This window comes from Galeopterus variegatus, unplaced genomic scaffold, assembly GCF_000696425.1.
Source record: "Galeopterus variegatus unplaced genomic scaffold, G_variegatus-3.0.2 Scaffold1345, whole genome shotgun sequence".
NCBI lineage: Eukaryota > Metazoa > Chordata > Mammalia > Dermoptera > Cynocephalidae > Galeopterus > Galeopterus variegatus.
The window spans coordinates 30161-47817 of NW_007727456.1; the positions used below are offsets into that span (position 1 = coordinate 30161).

Below are 17657 nucleotides of genomic sequence, written 5' to 3' on the forward strand. Positions count from 1 at the left end.
AGGAGGGCTTCCAGGGTCCACTGCAGCGTCCAGGCAGAGATGTCTGGAGCTTAGGGGACAGGTAAGAGCTGCAGCCAGGCTAACGTCACTGATGGAGGTGAAGCCCTAGGAGCAAATGAGATCACCAATGGGGGTGGGGGAGAGAGAAATGAGGAACCTACAGACCTAGGAAAGAGACAGACACCCTGGGACGAAAGAGGCAGAGAACAGGAGGCTCAGGAGCTCAGAGAAGCGGCGAGCGTAGAACTGCCTAGAAGCAGGGAGGCAGTGACCCCCGTGCCCAGCCCTGGAGGCCGAGGAGAAAGACAGGCCACAGGGCTGGGTGGCTGCAGCCTGCTGCGCCCTGCAGAGGGGGGTGGCGGAGGCTGGAGCCCGATGGCAGGGGCTGGGAGGTGAGAGGAGGCGAGGAAATTGAAGTCAGAGATTGATGGAACAGGAAAGGAGAGATAAGACTGTCACTGAGGGGGACCACAGGGTTCTGTAGACACTGTTCAGGATAAAGGACAGGAGCGTGTCTTGGGGTGAGGAAAATGAGCCGGGGTAGGTGGGGGGGAGAATGCTTGCTAAGGCAGGAGACAGAGGGGGCACCTGTTGCAGGTCCCAGAGGAGGGAGAAAGGGACAGCACTAGCAATGCATCGGAAGCACAGGCCAGAGGGTGTCCCATCCCCACGAGAGGGAAGAGAGGACATTGCGGGACACCGGCTCGCAGGGAAGAGGAGGAGGAACGCGAGCAGCTCTGGTTAGAAGCCACCTTGTTTCAGTGAAGTCCGAGCTTATCTGCAAAGAGCAAGGTGGTGGGCAGGGCTGGTCCGGGGACCAGGGACAGAGGACATGCAGAGCAGTTCCTGCAGGGACCCAGAGACAGCGCGGCTGAACAACAGCAGCAAAGGGGAGCATTGAGCACTTAGCTCTGCAAGTGTCACTCAGGGAGCCCTCAGCAATCGTGTGGTGTCTGAAGCAAGTGACCGAGTGCACCAAGCTTGCATGTGGCAGGGAGAGACGAGGGATGGGCCTGGAGGAGAGGATGGCTTGGGAGGCAGGGAGCTGCGAAGGCAGAGATGGTGTGGGGACAGCCAGCAGCTGAGGGAGAAAAGCCGGGGACTTGCTTAGGCTCTTCTGAATGCAAACAGCGGGAGCAGACCGGCCGGCTTAGGGAAGAGCAGCACAGGAAGGCAGCGGCCGCGGTCCAGGCCCTGCTCTGCAGTGGCGCACCCGCGGGCTCGGGCCTCTCCCGCCACCACTTGAATTCCCAGGCAAGCGCATCTGGGCATTTGGATGTCTCCAGAAGGGAGGATCACGGTGGCAAAGCTGCTGCCTCCAGAGGGTCGGCCCCGCTGGGACAGAGGTAGGGGTGGGCAGCAGGACGCAGAGCCCACGCTGGAACGGGGGAGCTGCTGGGTGAGCAAGGTCCCCAGAGCTGATCCTGTTTTCACCCAAGGCTCGCCTTGCTGGGGGCCAAGGCCCTGCCAGCCCCTGCCCTGAGAACCTTGTATTTGTGGGCTCCACCCCAGCCCTGCCTCAGGTAGAAAAAGAGGGGTCTACATGCAGCTTTCCTCAAGTTTCCCCTGGGACTGAGCAGCCACAACACGCTGCCTCCTGCCTGCAGAGCCACCTGAAGCAGTGAGAAGTGACCGGTTCTCTGTCCCTGGAAAAGGGTGGCCTACTTTACACTGGAGCCCTGGAGCCTGTAGGGGGGGCAGGGGGGTGTCCGAGGTGTCCTCGCAGACACCTGCCTTCTCCTTTCCAGCACCCGCCTATCACTGCCAGCGAGCGCCCAGCTGTAGAGGCCCTGAGAGGGGGATACTGGGACAACAGAAGCTGGCACACACCTGATGAATCCTCCTCAAAAGCTTTGCTCATGCATCTTGGCTGCCCAGCACCTCCAACGACCTCTATGGCTTGGAGGATGGCAGCCATAAAGGACGGCTTCCCAAAATAAAATAAAATAAATAAAATAAAATAAAATAAAATAACCAAAAAAAAAAGAAACAACAAGAGTAATAATTAAAAAAAAAAAAAAGAATCGCTTCCCAAACCTGGCCCAACCCACCCTGCCTCCGCATTGACCACACCCTCAACAGCTACCCCAGGGATGCCCGTGCCCTATGATGACCACTCTCAGCCAACCCTGGGCTCCCACCAGCTGCACCCCCAGGCATGCCTGGGTGCACCTGTCCTCTCTTTGGCTCTCTTGAAAAGCCCTCCCGCCCTGAATCCTCCCTGTTCTTCAAAGTCCCATTCAGCTTTCAGGCTCACCATCTCCTCGAGGGCTTCCTGGACTACGCCAGTTCTTCTCTGGAGTTCACTTACTTGGTTCTTACCATACATTGGAGTACATGTGTTTGGGGTTTTTTTTGTTTGTTTGTTTGTTTTTGTTTTTCTAGCTGAGCTGTGTCTCTCCATAGCTAGACCTTCAGATCCTGAAAGACAGACGAGTTGGGGGCAGTTATTTGTTGTGTCCCTTCCACAAGTCAGCCTGGTGCCTTGCACATTTTAGCTGATCAGTCTGTCTTTTCACAGCCTGGAACAAACAGCCCTGACTCTCAGTCCCTGCACGGACTTTTCTGACCTTATCCCAGGCCAGGGGGACTGCTGTTTTTGCCCAAGCCAAACTGATCTGCAAGTTTCCAATTAGTGACCCCACTGGTATCACAGGGTCACTTTGTAGCTCTGACCTTCCCAAGTGCTTTTCACCAGAGATGGAAAGTCCTGTCCAGGTTGCTCATTAGAATCACCTGAGGAGCATTCAGATCCCCTGTGATGGTTACGGGCCTCCCCCCAGGCCAATTTAATCAGCATCTCTGGGATGGGGCTACACACTGGGAATTTCAAAAGCTCCCTAGAGCTTTCTAATGTGCAGAGAAGACTGGGACCCAGTATTAGCTGGGATCTAATACTAAAGGAATCATGGGGTGTGACATCATAGTCAGCTTTCTAGATTTGGAGCCAAACAGCCCAGGGTTCAAATCCCAGCCCCACTATCTGTATGCAATTCTGCTCTAGACCTCAGTTATCTTTATCTCCAAAACGGGTATAAAACACCCATTGCCCAGAATGTACTGTGCATACAGAGCCTCAAGTAAGTAGTGGCCCCCAAGTGATAGTGCCCAGGCCTCAATGGGCACTTAAGGCCTTCACGGAGATAATAGGCCCTCGGTCTTCTATATCCAAGGACATGTGGGGATAATGCAACCCTGTTCAAAGAGGTGACTCCGACCATGTCAACTAGAGTCATTTTACAGAGCTGGGAAAAGAAAAGCTTTAATTTTACTTCTGATTACAGGGGAAAGAATTCATAGTCTCCCCAACTTGACCTATCTAAATGGTTCTACATATCATGCAAAAGTACATCTGCAATGGCGACGCATCAGGAATGAATTTTTTCTTTCTTTAAAGGCAGCGGGAGATCCTGAGCAGAAACCAAGTTGCAGGTTGGGGCTGCTTGGTGTGATGCTGGTGCTGACGCCCTCTGCTGGCAGCTCCTGGTATTGCGCCCACCTCAGCCCAAAGATGGGTGGTAGAATTTTCCCCTCTCCTCTGTCCATTAGGTAGCGTGAGACCCTCTTCCCACGTCAGACTGTCAGAGGGAGTCAAGTCACCCAGGGGGTGTGTGAGGAACCTTTGCCAAGGAGAGTCATGGGTCCATTTGGTGTCCCAGGATTGTTGAACAAGATCCTCTAATTATCATACCACATGCTGGGGACGGCTGGAAAATTCTGGGCCCACAGTTCAATTTTTTATTGATACTAGAGACAGACTCACCAAGAACCCACTTAGAATTCCAAAAATGGAAGGGGCTTGACATATTTTCAAGAACTTGGAGGCCACAAATATCTGCTGCAAATATGTGTATCTGAAGATAAAATTAACTAGATCATGAGGTTAGAAGGGCAGCTTAAAATTGAGAAATGGTACCTCTTAAATTATTATTCAAAGCCCTTAACCACATATATACTCAAGTTTATAGCAATAGAAATACTGCCTGTTATGGGCTGAACTGTCTTCCCTTCTCCCCAAATTCATATGTTGAAGCCCTAACCCCCAGAACCCGAGAATTTGGAGACAGAGTCTTTAAAGAGGTAAATAAGTTAAAATGAGCTCATGACATGAGCCCTAATCCATATGTTGAAGCCCTAACCCCCAGAACCCGAGAATTTGGAGACAGAGTCTTTAAAGAGGTAAATAAGTTAAAATGAGCTCATGACATGAGCCCTAATCCAATCTGACTGTTGTTCTTATAAGAAGAGGAGATGAGGACACACACACACACACACACACAGAGGGACGACCATGTGAGGACACAGGGAGAAGACGGCCACCTACAAGTCAGGAGAGAGGCCTCAGGAGAAACCAACCTACTGACGCCTGGGTCTTGGGACTTCCAGCCTCCTCCAGAACTCCAAGAAAGTAAGTTTCTGTTGTTGAAGCCGCAGTCTGTGTACTTTGTTATGGCAGCCCTGGCACACTAGTACACTGCCCTGGTTTGATTTTCTGTGTGTACTAACTGACAATCAGATTATTACAGGGTTATTGGAGAAGAAAGAAAAGTTTTCTTTAGTCTGGAGTCTTACAGGCTGCTGCTTGCGGAGCACACAGCAGAGGGTCAGGTACACAGGAGGTGCACAGTGTTAGGGACCATCACTTGTATTACTGTGAAAATGGCTATCTTGACATTTGCAACAGAATGCATAGCCCAGGTTCCAAAGACTGTGCCAGGCGAGTTACAAATCCAATCAGCAAGCCTTTGCTGGGCACCTGCAATACCAAGCTGGGTGTCAAATGTCTTTTCCTCACTTTTCACTAAAAACGTCTTTATAGAATCCAGAGGAACAAGAAAGTGTTTTGTTTTTTTTGAAAGTCAGGAAATTCCCCTGGCCTAGAACTAGACATCTGGGTCTTGAGTTCTCTTTGGCTGAGAATATTTATTCATTTCAATGAGGTTTCAACTCTGGGTGCCCATCCATAAAAAGGATGCTCCCAGTCTCCTTGCCCAGTTTAATGCAGAAACTGTGTGGAAGCCAGTGTGGGAGCAGAAGCAGGCTCAGCTCCTCTCTCACCCTCACAACCCCACCCAGCTGCACGGACTTCTTCAAGGTATCTGGTATCTATAGTGTTAAGGGATTTCACAGAGGAGCTCTTGAGGCCAATTCCCTATACCTCTGACAAAAGAATAGCTTTGCCAAACTCCCATATCCTGGACTCTTCTGTCAAGAACCAGTCTTTGGGAAATGTGCCCCTTATCAATTTAGTGCCTCCTTCATCGCCTGCTCTTGAGAAAATGGATCTGGCCCCTTTAGATATTTTTCCTTTGATGGGTGGCCCATTGTTAGGAGAGGATGTCAGGGAGGGTGATGTCGAGGTGCTGTGAGAGGAAGGAGCCTCCTTCCGGTCGCCTGGTGCCTGTGTGCACACGGACCGTCCTGCTGTCACACACGGTGCTCAGCAGCAGCCAGCAGCTTCCTCCAGCACCCTCCTAAAGCGGTTTGTGGCTGACCTCCTCCTGTAAGGCACTTCTCCTTACAGGAGAACAGCTGACCCTGGCACCCTAGAGGCTGGATTTCCAGCAAGCCCCATCTGGGGGCCCCAACAGTGACTTCCCAGCGGCGTTCAGTGAATCTCAGCAGTGCTGTCTCAAGAAAGGCCGATCTCAGCCTGGGAGAGTGGCTGCTCCTTACAGCTGTTCTTTCTAGATTATCTGGAATTCTCTTCTTACTAGCCAATCCCTTATTACTGTAATCCCATTACAATTACGTCAAAAACTTCCTCATTCATTTCAGCATGTGGTTTCTTCTCTCTCAACTGGACCCTGACTGCTACATAGCTGGTGCCATGAGAAGTCCCAAGAGAGAGACCTGCAAACATGGTGCCTCCGGGCTTGATCGCAGTGCTAAGCTCCCTGCCGGTGGGAAATGGGATGCTAGTAAGAACAGACTTATCCTTTCAAGTGGGGCTTTATTTCAATTCTGTGTAGGCTGCTCACAAATAAACGCCTCCAGATCCAGACAGTGACCAGGCCCCCAGAGTGATGGTAGGAACAGCCCTTCCAAGGGATGTCTGGGGGTTTCACCAGTGACCATGGGGAAACTGGAACCATTGTTGCAGAAATCCCTAGAAATGCTTCCAAGTGGGCTCAGAGGTACGGGTCTCTGCAGGACTGCTTGGGAGACAGCATAACGCTGAGCAAGGGACCACAGAATGCCCCAGTGGGACCACTGTGTGGCTTGGCCTAGGGTCGCTCACCTTCGGATCAGGGGCACTGGGTGTCTGTCACAAGTCCAGAGTACTGCACCATTGTCACTGAGGGTCTGAAGCTAGGATGGGCATACAGATAAGAAAGGCACATCTGCTCATATCTGAGTGCTCCAAAAAATACCACGAGTGGCCTTGCTGCTCAGAGTCTCAGAAGAGCCAGGGCTTCTCTCAGTCTGGCTGGATTCTTCAAAATCCCTCTCCAATCTGTCTCCTTCTCAGAAGTCCCTGTACCAACAGTGTCACATCATCCACTTGGGAATTTATCAACAAAGCAAATCCCCAGGCCTCACTCCAAACCGACTGACTCAGAACCTCAGAGGGGGAGCCCAGCAGTGTGTGTTTTGACAAGTCCTGTGGTGATTCGGATATGCGGTGAAGTGTGACAATTAGTCACTTGGTGCAGGTGCGGCTCCCAGGACTCCCACCTGAAAACCACTGGTGGCTGCCCCTCACCCAGCAGAGGCTCACCCGGCCCCCTAGTGGTTTTCTCTAATCCTTCCTGCCCATGCCCACCCCCTCCCATCCCCAAATGCACTCCTGGGCAAGCCCACAATGTCACAGTTAGTGTGTGTGGAGACAGGGACTGTCTTACTCATCTCTGATTCCCCTGGGCCTGGCGCTCGGCAAGAGATCCATACCTATTTGTAGGCCTTCCAATTCCTTTTATTTCAGTCCAATTCGATTTGGCACAATGCAGCTTGACTCACGTCAGCACAACAGAAGAGCCCGGGGAGCCCATTGTGAGCGCCAACTCACAGAAGCCAGGCCTCAGCGTCCCCGACAGATCCTACTCACTCAGAAGGCGTGATGGCTGTGTCCGCATGGGGCATTACTCAGCGTGGGCACCAGGTTCGCCTCCACCCGAGGCCACCCCAAGTGCTGCAGCTGCCCAACCTTTTCCTGAGGCCCCTCCCGACAGATCCTACTCACTCAGAAGGCGTGATGGCTGTGTCCGCATGGGGCATTACTCAGCATGGGCACCAGGTTCGCCTCCACCCGAGGCCACCCCAAGTGCTGCAGCTGCCCAACCTTTTCCTGAGGCCCCTCCCACCCACCTCCTCAGAACATTCATCCTTGAATGTCTCCCTGCACTGGGACTGGAAGCGGCTAAGGTATGTGTTGCAACCATCATGTCGCAGGGGTTCACTGGTTCGCTTCACACACAGCCCTGTCTCCTGACCTCAGTCGCCATCTATGTAATGGGGTAAGAGCAAGCCGGACCAAATGAACCTGCAGCTCGGGTCGCATGGTTCATCCAGTACTCACTGGTGGAGACCCATGACCCCCATCCTACTGGCTGGCAAAGTAGGCCTGGTTTCCTGAGAAATCTCCACCCAGAAACAATGCACAACAGCTGTTATTCATCATTCACAAAGCCCTGGTTACACAGCTGTTCTCAGCGGTGACTTCACAGAGCGATCTGGTTGAGGATCCAGTTGAGTGAGTTGGTGCTGTCCTAAGCTTCACAAATAGCAAACGGTGCAGAAAAGATGGCCAAGGACCACATGTCCAGGGTTTTCCTGAAGCCGCCGAGGCAGAGAGTGCAGCCCTTGCACCTGGAGACCAGGAGACCTGGTGACCTGGAGCGGCGGGAGAGGTCAATGCCATCTGCCGAGCTGCCTGCAGGAGAGGTCAATGCCATCTGCCGAGCTGCCTGCAGGAGAGGTCAATGCCATCTGCCGAGCTGCCTGCAGGAGAGGTCAATGCCATCTGCCGAGCTGCCTGCAGGAGAGGTCAATGCCATCTGCCGAGCTGCCTGCAGGAGAGGTCAATGCCATCTGCCGAGCTGCCTGCAGGAGAGGTCAATGCCATCTGCCGAGCTGCCTGCAGGAGAGGTCAATGCCATCTGCCGAGCTGCCTGCAGGAGAGGTCAATGCCATCTGCCGAGCTGCCTGCAGGAGAGGTCAATGCCATCTGCCGAGCTGCCTGCAGGAGAGGTCAATGCCATCTGCCGAGCTGCCTGCAGGAGAGGTCAATGCCATCAGTGCGTCTCCCTCCTCCTGCGTCTGAAAGAGCAAAGGGAGAGAGAGATCTCCTGAGTCGCCTCCCTACCAGGCATGAAGCGTGGGCTGGGCGGAGCAGCGGGGAGGAGGCTCTGCTTATTATGAAAGGCTCTCTGTGCTGCTCTGTTGAGTCCGAATATTTCACACAACAAAGACCCAGGGAATCTCCCCACTCCCACCCTCCCTCCTGAGACAAACACATGGAAAAATCCAGAATGAGGGTTCAAAGTTTCTAAAATTGGTCCATTCTGTGATTCCCAAATGGAAGGATAAAGATCATGCCTCTCCACCAGGATTTAGTCAGATTTTCATGCTTTCAGTGAGGATCCGGCATGAAAAGAAACCCAAGAAGTTAGCCGTGCTTCATGGACAAAGCAGAGAAAGGCCACAGACAAAAGACTCATCTGGAGAGATTTGGAGGCTCTGCTCTGGAACTGAATCAGTTCCCAAACATCTCACTCATTCCTTTCATTCACTCAGCAGCTATTTATTAAGCATCTACTGTGTGCCAGGCCCTGGATAGGAGCAGGGGCTGCCCTGTGAGCACGTGTGGTCTCATGCTCATGCGACCTGCAGGAAAGCAGGGAGACGTACATACGACGAGGACGCATACAGATGAGGCACTGTCCCCAGCCACTGTGGGGACAACACCTAACCCTTCTGTGGGTGCCAGGGAGGCGGGGTCTAAGAAATACTCCTTAGAAAAGGCAATATGAAAACTGAGGTTGGAAGAAATAAGACCCCACCCTTCCCAGGCCATCAGTGTCCATTACCAGAAACGGGGCGACCCGCAGCATCCCACGGCCCTTGCAGTGCTGTGCCAGGGGCACAGCATCGCCTCAGGGCTATCCCTGCCAAAAAAGCAGAATCGGAACCTAATCCAAGGCAACATCACACAAACATTCTGGGGACATTCTGCAAAACAATTAGCTTGTATTCTTTTAAAATGCCAGTGTTGTGAAAGAGGCAATGTCCCAGATTAATGAAGACTAAGGAGACATGACAACTAAATGTTATGCATGATCCCAAACCAGGAGAAAACTAGCTGTAAAGAGCATTACTGAGACAATCAGTGAAATTTGACCATAGCCTGTAGATCAGAAAACATTGTGTAAATGTTACATTTCCTGATTTTGATAACTGTAACTTGGTTATGTAAGAGGATGTGTTTGTTCCTAGGAGATAAACACCAGTGTATTTAGGAGTAAAGAGGAATGATATGTCTGCAACTCACTCTCAAATGGCCCAGAAAAACATACACATATGCTGCGTGTGTGCACGCACACGTGCCTATAAATGTGGTGGAATGCTAACAATGATCCGGGTGCAGGTCAACGGTATAGGGGATTTCTTTGTACTATCTTACAACTTTTGTGTAACTGTGAAATTATGTCAAAATTAAAGTTTGTCCCCAAACCGGGTACACAGCCAGGGGCAGGGTGTCTGGATCCTCCATCCAGGGAGAGAGGGCAGCCAGTGCAGGGAGGCGGGAGGTGACAACGGCATGCTGTGTGCAGGGAACTAGCAGCTTGGTTGGAGTACGTGTTCAAAGTAGGGGTCAGGAAGAAACTGAGTTCAAAGGGCAGGCAGAGGCAAACGTAGAGGTTTGGGTCTTCGTCCTGCTGGCTGGGGGGAGCCGCTGGAGGGTTCTCAGCAGGGGAGAGCGGCAAGATCAGAACGCCATTTCACAATCACCATGGCAGAGGTGGGTGCCGTTTCACAATCACCACGGCGGAGGTGGACAGGAAGGGGACCAGACTGGCAGCTGGGAGAGCAGGTCAAAGCTCTTGCAGCACTTCAGGCAACAGGCACCACAGCCTCGCGGGCTGCTGGCATCTGGCAAGCACTTGTTTAACGAGCAGAACTAAGGGCTCCCCTGCAAACTGATGAGCTCCAGCAGCGGGGATGGGGTGGCGGCAGGTAGCATGGCCTCAGAAGGGCTGGGCTTAGGATTAAGAGGTGGGAAGCTGGCTGAGGGACCTGCAGAAAGGGAGTTTCTCATGGAAGTGATGGCACCAACCAAGAAAGAAAGTACTGGAGAGAGTGGTGATGGGAAGCAAAGTGACCATTTCCCATGCTGAGTTGGAAGTGCCTTTGGGACCGGAAGAGGTCCAGGCACTGAGCAGAGCACACGGGAGGCCTCCTGGAATCAGCCTGCCTGCGTCCCCACCCTGGCTCGCTGTCTTACTGGCTGGGTGACCTGGGGCAAACAGCCTTATCATTCTGTGCCTCAATTTCCTCATCTATAAAATGGTGACATTAGAACCTATCTCAAATGAAGAATTAAATAAGTGAATGTGAGTAAAATGCTTAGAGTGAATGTGAGTAAAATGGTCAGAGCTAAGTGCTCATTAAGGGTCAAGCCCTCCCCTCCCCCCACCAACTTCAGCTGGCATCCCAGGCATCGAACAAGAGGGTGAGAAATAACAGGAAGAGGGCAAGGGATTAGCCAGGGAAAGGAGACTCGTTCAGGCACGGGCGCCCAACACCGTGCGTGTGCTCATGATGTCTTGCACATGGTCCCCTCCCCCCACCAACTTCAGCTGGCATCCCAGGCATCGAACAAGAGGGTGAGAAATAACGGGAAGAGGGCAAGGGATTAGCCAGGGAAAGGAGACTCGTTCAGGCACGGGCGCCCAACACCGTGCGTGTGCTCATGATGTCTTGCACATGGCTAGCTGGGGACAGGGTGGCTCTGTCAGGCAGTGCCGGCTTGGGGGGCGGAGGGACCGGGCCCTCCTGGGTAACGTCTGCCATGCGGTTGTGGGAGAACCCGTGGCACTTGTTAAAATGTGAATTCCTGGGCCCCAGCCCAGAGCTACAGAGTCAGACTCTGGGGATGGCACCCTGAACTTCACACTGTACCAAGCCTTACCTTTTGCCTCCCAGTTTTATGGGGAATTCAGTTTGCAAATGCTGCCTGAGAGCAAGAACCAATTGTTGTAGCAATGCATTTCAGGGGGAGAACTAATGGCAATTACTTTCATGTTTTATCTCAAGTCATCATTTGAACCCTTTTATAGAATCAAAATATGTAAGGTCCCATCACCTTAATAAAGGCGGTATTTCCTTGAAAACAAAAGTACTCCATGGAAATATTTTAGAAAAAAAGATCCACGTAGGTTGAAGTGGTTATTATTTCCTTTTACCTTAGCCTGGACAAAAGATGGTTTTTGACAAAGGAAGAAGTAATAGCTCTCTTCAAATATATAAAGGGCTCTCATAATGGAGAGAAGACTGATATTTTTCCTAAGAAGATCTACCGAGCACAACTAGGACATCAACAAGGAAGTTGATTTGGGTCCAAGAAGGAACTAATAGTCGAGCTGCCCGAAGGATAGGCCACCTGGCCAGGTGGAGGTGTCCATACAGGGGGTTATAGGAGAGTCCTACACTGGGCAAAAAGCTGGATTGGATGACTCTTAAGATTCTTTCCAACTCTAACATTACATAAGTCTCCATTAAGTAGGGAAAAAATGAGAGGACCACGCCTTTTAAATAGCATTTCACAGGGAGGGAAAAAAAAGTTGCTGATGATGGTTTTTAGTTAGCTGACAAACGAACATTGCTTATGTAATAAGGAAATAAACACTCCTAGTAGTGAAAATTAGAAGGCTACTTCTGAGCCAGGCATTGGGATCAGCTTTTCTCCCATGCATATCTTTAAAAAGTCAGCAAAACACTTGACATATAGCTAGGACTTTATATTCACTGGATTAATAACTAGTTACTATTATCCCCATTGCACAGATGAAGAAACAGGCTGAGACAGGTTAAGTGACTTGCTAAGGTTATCCAGCCATTAAGGTGAGTCTTGATTCAAACAAGCACTAACTCCAACATACCAATATCCAATGAGTGAAAATATTTGTTCCTCCAAAGTCAGCACATGTATATATGTATGTATGGACATGATGGAGGCAAAGTACAGGGGTGGTCGGCTTTGTCTGTCCTCTGAGATTTTGTTTTGGGAGACAAGATGAATCTAAAGAGCACACTTTGAGAGTGATCAGCCAGCTCTCCTGGTGACCCACAGGGGTGTCTCTTACAGCAATCATCTTTCTATTAACATAAGCCATTCAAATAACTTGAAAACCCAGGATCATCTCATTGATGTCTTAGCAGAAACAGTATTTTTCACTTTAATTTTGGGTGGGAGTGGAGCACAGCCATGCACGGACTGGTTGGGTTGGTTGTAGTAGGGAGTTTGCCTTAGGAGAGAACAATTCGTAAGTCTTTTTTCCCCAAGCTTCCCCAGCTTTCTGGCAATACCAAGTGGCAGTCCTGGGAATGGGCTGTTCAGTCACTGCTGTACCACCTGTGAGCAGCAGAGGGCAGCAAAACACACCTATCGGTCATGCATCAGTGGGGTCTGGGGATACCAGGTATGCTTTAAAATGTCTTCGTATCATCTGAAGAATTCTTGCAGAGAACGAATACTATCGATTTAAAATTACGAAACCAAAAACACAAACACAAGTAACTAATTATTCCCTTGTAAGAAACCCAGTGATATACTTTTAAAAATTCTTAATGCTACAGCTAGTCTCCTGACTTGAAACATGACTTGAAGGGGGATTGAACTTCTACGAATAGTTTTTTCCTTTATCTCTTTCCTCAGTGTTCTTGTTATGGCAGTGGGCAGCTTTTGTGCACCTGTGATGGGTTATTTAGTTGTTTCCACGTGGTAAGCTCATCATGGTTTATGAACTTTTCATTTTGAAGCTACAGCTGTGATCTACTTACTGTTTAATTCCCTTCTATAGAAACTCAACAGATTTTCACATGAACCATTTATAGCAATTCCTATGCACTTCTGCACTTGATCTTAGCCAAAAGGCTGAGAAGTGATCCTAGGCACTGGTCACCAGTTTTCTTAGTTTTTGTTTTGGTAAATGCCTCCTGGTCAAGCTGCAACATACAACCAAGATACCACTTCAACCTCTCATTCTTGTACAGAATCCTCAAGGTACAATGGTCTGTCGAAGAGCATCAAAGTCCCCAGCCTGGGATTTGTACAGATGAGAATCCAAAGCATGGATGGCAATTCAGCCTCCTATTTTCCCCTACGCTTTCAGTGAATAGTGACCAGGAGGTGACCTGGAGAAACAACCTCCATATTACGAGGGAGGTAGCATAATCATGTGAAGGCTCTGGACACAGAAACTTGTGTTTGATTCTCAGCTCTGCCACTTGAATGATGCTTAGAATGTTATTTAACTTCTGTACTCAATTTCCTTATTTGCAAAATGGAGATATACCTTCTTCAGTCTATGGCTGTGATAATTCATATTTATTAAACACCTACCATAGTTTTAAGACTTGGTGATCTGGTGACTGTCACAAAGTTCTTGTTGTAAAGCTCACATTTCACGCGGAGGACAGGTAATGGGAACACAGGTAACTTCCGAGTGGTAAGGGATGAGGACAACAAAACTGGGTGTGTGACATTGTATGCTCAGATGCCTTCCTTGCATGAGATCAGTTGGTCAGGGAAAGCTGACCAATAGCAGGGGAAGATGGGGCTGAGACCGGGGCAGAGGGGATTACTACCAGGGAGGCTGCAGGGAAGTACAGGAGGGGAAAGTGTACAGAAGGGCCAGATCCTGGAGCACCCTGTAGGCGAGGGTGGACCACCCACGTTCCCCTAATTGCCACTGGAAGCCAGATGAGGGTTTTGGCGAGGGCTCTGGAGGGCGAAGCCTGGGAGGCAAGGGCAGGGCAGGAGAGGCAGCACTGAGCACAGTGCCTCCTGCCAGCTCAGCAGCAGGAGGAGGAGCTAGGACTTTTACAAATAATATATAGGAAGCCTGGGTTCCTGTGAAGAAAAAAATTCCCAAGGGTTTTATTTTTTTTTTGGCGGCTGGCCAGTACAGGGATCAAACCCCGGACCTTGGTGTATCAGTACCCTGGTCTAATCAAATGAGCTAACATGCCAGCCCTCATGGGTTTTCTATTAATAGTCTTGATTCTCTTCGAATATGTTAAGTGGCAATACAAGTACGTCCACGTTTTAAAAATTGGGCTCATTTTCTTTTTGGGCTACAGAAGAGCTGTCTACAACCATCGTGATGATTATACTCACCATAGGAGGCTCAGATAAATTTAACATTTGCATTTATTGCTTCCATTATAAAATATAAACACATTACAAACATTTTGAAAAGGAAAAAAAATCCACCATCCTAACACAAAAACTGCTTTCGCATTTTGATATATTTCTTTTTAGACTTCAGATTAATCTGAAATTTAATACTGTGAGTTTCAACATTGTAGAGAAGACATAAAAATGCTGGTTCTTACTGTCAATATTTTTTTATTCTTCAAAGCATTTTTTTCCTTTCAGCAGAGAAGACTAAAAACAATACAGTTACAAAGACTGATTCCCCAAAGTTTGCACAGCCTCTAATCAAAAGTTACTTTTTCTACAAAGAATACCCTAATTCAGTTCTACCACTTAGAATAAAATCTTGGAGAAAAGAAAATCCTAGGTACTACGAACTCACTAGTATTGACGAGAAAATTAAATCAAAGACTCAACTCTGCTTGCCTGAAAATATTTAGGCAGTCAGAGTTTGCAGTCTATACAATTACTGGGAACCCAAACTCTCAATATGTGAGCGGAAGTGGAATGTGGGGAAGACCGTACTCTTAACACATGTGTGGGAAGGACAGTGTCTATAACCATTATATGAAAAGCCAACCAGGTGAAACAGCACATGTAAAACTCACCTTAAACCACCTAACACCACTGTTATCTGAAATGTCTAAATTTTATATGCACAGAATGTATAAATTATTTATTTGCTGAGGCTTTAAACAAGATACCAAACTCCTCTGAGCCTCAATTTTTTCATTTGTAAGCAAGAGATAATTACAATACCCACTTTGCAGGGTTGAATGAGGATTAAGCTAAATGAAAATATCCAGCAGAATCCTTCCACATAGTAGATGTTAATATCAGGTGTGTGAGCAAAGGATGTTTGTGATATCACTAGTTCACGTCCCTTCCTTCTGCTAATTTCTCTACTCCTGGACCTGTGGGCTCTAGTACAACTCGGCCACTGCCTGCTGTGACATCCAGCCACATTGCTTCCCAGGCCTCAGTGTCCTCACTTGAACATGTTATGAACTGCTTACTTACTTCAACAGGAGGCAATATCCTTAACATAAAATGAAATAGTAAATGTGAAGGTACTTTGAAAAGTTCAAGGTATTTTACAAATGTAAGGTGTTGAATGAGAGGCAATTCATATCTATTCTGCAACTTTGGAGCAGCTAAAAATTTTGAGGGCCTGACATAACAGGTTAGAATATCAGCCAAGTTGGAAGATTTCCTGAAGATTCCAATTCTTTCCATTTTACTTCATTCCCCACTACTGTGGATGGAGTTGGTTGTATACTGTTTTATTTCTCCTTCCCCAGGATGGCAATGGATACATAGATGAAAATGAACTGGATGCTTTACTGAAGGATCTGTGTGAGAAGAATAAACAGGTAACTTAGTTACCATGCCACTTACTTCTTAAGCAGACTTTACGGATCCATCCAGAAGCAACCTCACATCCATTTTGGAAATCTATTTAAAAAATTTATAGAGGAGCAGAAATAGATTTCAATTCTTAACTCAATTTGGTTCTGTCCTAAATCTGTAAAACTGTGATAAATAGATTTTAAAAACAACCTCGTGATTATTCACATTTGTGTAAGAATTTAATCCAGCTCTTTTCTTAATGGATTGATGTAACAAGCAGTTTTCATCTCACATTTTATCACTTGACATTGGTTAATTAACTTCCATATTTAACTGGATAACAATGCAACCTATGTTCTATGCAGGACCTGGATATTAATAATATTCCAACATACAAGAAGAGCATAATGGCTTTGTCGGATGGAGGGAAGCTGTACCGAACGGATCTTGCTCTTATTCTCTGTGCTGGGGACAACTAGAGTTGGCCACTACCACTTGCTAGTGATACATTGTACCTAAAACATAACTGTGCACTATAAGGGAGTAGGCTGTATTTTCTTTTATATCTGTAAATTTAACTGCATATAGATAATTATCCAGGATGTGTGGCTCATTCTTTTCATCTAGTTTCTATACTGTTTGTAATGTACAGTTTTTGTAACTATATGATTGAAAAGGAGAAAGTCTGTGCTCAGGCCAGTTAGTACCACCAATTAAAAAGAAAAGAATAACCTAACATATTATTGCTTTTATAAATACAGTTGGACATGATTTCCCTAAAAATTACACCAGTATTAATCTCTAAAATTCTAGTCTCTGATATGTAAACACATTTGTCACTGAATAAAATAATTAAACACAACAGACAAACATTCTTACTTTAGACAATCAGAGGACTGTCCCACAAGGTATTTCTAAGTTATATTTTCAACTATTAGGAGAATTGTGCTTTTGCATCTAAAATACTCACCAAAATACCAATAAATAGTTAATTGTGGCTTTATGAAACTAACAGCCTCGCTAGAGGAGACTTAGTTTACTAATCAACATCCTGTCTACTGCTTGAATCCGTACCAAATTATTAGTTCAAGTTGACTTGGTGACAAAGGAAGGTAGCACCAGATGACACAAAAATCCATCTGATTCTATGCCTGTATTTCCAACAAGCCTACTGTCAAAGAGTATGACCTTAATCCATTTTCTAAACTGTTTTCACATGTGGCAGATTATAATTAGTCTAGTATACTGCTGTTTTATGTCATATTCTGTGTAATCTCTGATTAAATTTAATATACTGAGTATCCTGGTGTCTAGTTTGCATACTTCCTGGATTTTCTGTCTATGTAGAACTGTTCATTTCCACCAATGGTATCTGCTGCCTCTGAAAATATTTTTTTCTAGCTATAACAACTCTATTTTTTACTACATAATTGAATTTTAATGTAAAATTCATAGCATCCTGATTATAGAATATTATATCATCGATACTTTTGTGTATTCTGTGAATTCTATATTTCATATTGAGATCAGCACTTAAAACAGTTCTATTTCTATCTGCATATAGTTTTAAATGAGTCAAAAAAAAAATAACGACTGAAGAGAAATGCTAATGTAGTCATTTATCTTATCTAGCAAGGGAGATTCTATAACAGTCTTTGATCCACATCCAAGTCACGGTTTCACATATTTGTAGCTATAATATCCTATACTGGTTATAGTTAATACATAATGGTTGGTGAGTATTAACTCATTCATTGATTGTGAAGCAGGGAGCTATGAGAGATTTATCTGTGTGAAATTTATAAAGTCACTACCAAAGAGTAATGATGGCTTCAGGTCAGTGTGAATGTCCTCATTCTATAAATTCAACACTTATTTCCTCATTTTATAAAAATAACAAAAAATAGAACCTATCTCTTTCCCTCAA

The 17657-nt window shown here is 47.3% G+C and overlaps 1 long non-coding RNA gene across 1 annotated transcript; it reads left to right on the forward strand.

Moving 5' to 3' along the window:
• The first annotated feature begins 15565 nt into the window (after positions 1–15565).
• Positions 15566–17346, forward strand: LOC103593437. The gene is made up of 2 exons (XR_550754.1): positions 15566–15753; positions 16096–17346. It is a non-coding gene; the product is annotated as an uncharacterized LOC103593437 (long non-coding RNA).
• Positions 17347–17657: the final 311 nt, after the last annotated feature.